The sequence below is a fragment of the Triticum aestivum genome, chromosome 1B (assembly GCF_018294505.1).
Source record: "Triticum aestivum cultivar Chinese Spring chromosome 1B, IWGSC CS RefSeq v2.1, whole genome shotgun sequence".
NCBI lineage: Eukaryota > Viridiplantae > Streptophyta > Magnoliopsida > Poales > Poaceae > Triticum > Triticum aestivum.
Genome location: NC_057795.1, coordinates 586,730,905 through 586,733,835, shown reverse-complemented (window position 1 = coordinate 586,733,835; position 2,931 = coordinate 586,730,905).

Sequence of the window (2,931 nt, the reverse complement as noted above, 5' to 3'; positions counted from 1 at the left end):
CCTAACGGCCTTCCTTTTTAACCTTCTTGCCCAGACGCCCTTTGCTGAGGAGCCCCCACGGGTTCCGCGCGGCGTCCTGATGACCGTTTTTATAAAGACACAACACATGTGCATAAGGTGTGGCATAACAAAGGACTCCTTTTCGGAAGTTAAAACCCTAACTTTACTTACATGCGACACAGGAAGCAGTCCGGGATAATCCGCGATGATGGCCACTAAAGAGCTGCCACTGCTTGCCTGGTAGAATGTCCTGTTGACAAAATCCACGGATATGTCCAGATCTTCTTCAAGTCTAGGGTCGAGAGCCCGACCGGGATCCTCTGGCTGCGGAGATGGGCTGCTGAACTCTTTCACGGCCTTTCTTAGTTACTGCTTTGGAACAGCAGGGTAAATCATTATGATAAAGGAGGCAAAAATGGATAGAGTTGAGTAAAGGATGACAGCTTACCCAACTCCGGGGGTTGTACATGGAAAATCCATCCCGTGGTTTAACGCGGAGGAACTCCTCTTCTTCTCCTTTAGACAAATTGGACAATATTCTCGCCAGAGCGATGGCGGAGTCCGGACCTTTTCGACCGCAGCGGGAGGCGTTGTCTTCTCCATTGAAGTGCCACATGGGTTTCCCCCTATATTGAAGTGGCTGCACTCCCCGCATTATGCATATTGACATAACTTCGGTTATTGTCAGTCCTGATTTGGCCAGGGTTTTTATCCTGCTCAACGGATAGAGGACTTCTCTGTTATCTTCTTCCCGGGGGCTCCGGGGGTGCCAACTTTGGCGTTTCTTCAGTGGAGTATTGGTAAACTCAGGGAGGCCTGTCCGGACTAGGTCCAGCAGGGGAACGTCGTCAACGTAAAACCACTCTGAAGGCCAGTTTTCGGGCGCCTTCTTTGGAGTACCGGACAGGTATCCGGACTGGGTGATGTGCCATATTTCGGCTCCGCCCACTTGATATATGGATCCTTCCTGGTTGCGGGGGACGAGGCAAAATAACCTCTTCCATATCTCGAAATGAGCTTCACAGCCCAGGAACAGCTCGCAGAGGGCAACTGAAAGCACAAGTGCTCCCTGGGTGGATTTGGTAATTAATGTCAACATATCTCTTGTTGGACTAACACTTTTATATAGTATGTTTCAGATAAGTTCAACAATGGAGTGGCATGGACTAAAGGATGTGGAACCCCTTCAAGATGCTAAGGACAAAGGATTGCCTCAAGCTTCAAGGTCAAGAATCTGCATTTTATGTTTTAGTGATCCAAGATCACATTGAGTCTATAGGAAAAGCCAACACTATCAAGAAGGGATGAGGTGTTGCTTAATGAGTTTCTTGCTCCACAGTGCTTAGTGATGTGCTCCAAAAACCCTCAACTACTTTCTCACATCCACATATGACCTAAACCTAAAGTCAAACTAGGCCCCACCGATTCTTTCTATCCGGCGGCACTGAGTTCAGATGTCATAGCCACTGCCACAAACCCTAGGCAAATCGGTCTCACCGATAGGGATCTGGGTCTCACCGAGATGGGATTGTAATCTCTCTGTGTATGTCCATTATCAAAATCGGTCTTACCAAGTTTGAGAAATCGGTACTACCGAGATTACAATGCAAACTCTTTGGTTAACTTATTACCCAAATCGGTCCCACTGAGTTTGAGTAATCGGTCCCACTGAGTTTGCCTGACCAACTCTCTGGTTAGCTTATTACCAAAATCGCTCTCACCGAGTTTGTGTAATCGGTCTCAACAAGATTACGTATGCCCTAACCCTAACCATATCGGTCCTACCGAGTTGCATGTCGGTCCCACCAAAAACCCTAACGGTCACATTGTTTATTGAATCGGTCCGACCAAGTGTGTTGATTCGGTCCCACCGAGATTTGTAAATTGTGTGTAACAGTTAGATTTTGTGTGGAGGCTATATATACCCCTCCACCTCCTCGTCATTCATGGAGAGAGCCATCAGAACAAACCTACACTTCCAACTTACCATTTCTGAGAGAGAACTACCTACTCATGTGTTGAGGCCAAGATATTCCATTCCTACCATATGATTCTTGATCTCTAGCCTTCCCCAAGTTGCTTTCCACTCAAACCTTCTTTCCACCAGATCCAAATCCTGTGAGAGAGAGTTGAGTGTTGGGGAGACTATCATTTGAAGCACAAGAGCAAGGAGTTCATCATCAACACACCATTTGTTACTTCTTGGAGAGTAGTGTCTCCTAGTTTGTCTAGGTGTCACTTGGGAGCCTCCGATAAGATTGTCGAGTTGAACCAAGGAGTTTGTAAGGGCAAGGAGATCGCCTACTTCGTGAAGATCTACCTCTAGTGAGGCAAGTAATTCGTGGGCGACGGCCATGGTGGGATAGACAAGGTTGCTTCTTCGTGGACCCTTCATGGGTGGAGCCCTCCGTGGACTCGTGCAACCCTTACCCTTCGTGGGTTGAAGTCTCCATCAACGTGGATGTACGATAGCACCACCTATCGGAACCACGGCTCAAAAATCACCGTGTCTCCAAATTGCGTTTGAACTCTCCAAACCCTTCCCTTTACATTCTTGCAAGTTGCATGCTTTACTTTCCGCTGCTCATATATTCTTTGCATGCTTGCTTGAATTGTGTGAGGATTGCTTCTTGTGCTAAGATAGCTAAAATCTACCAAAGACTAAAATTGGGAAAAGGCATAGTTTTTAATTGGTCAAGTAGTCTAATCACCCCCCCTCTAGACATACTTCTCAAGATCCTACAGCAACATAACCCGCGATGTGCAGAATGGAGGTGGGGGTAAAATTATGCAACTGGAGGCCATAGAACTCCAGGAGCCCACGGAGGAATGGGTGGATTGGAAACCCGACTCCTCTTAGCAGATATGGGATAAGGCATACCCGCTCCCCCGAGATGGGTTAGGAAATCTCTCCGCTTGCTCTCCGCCATT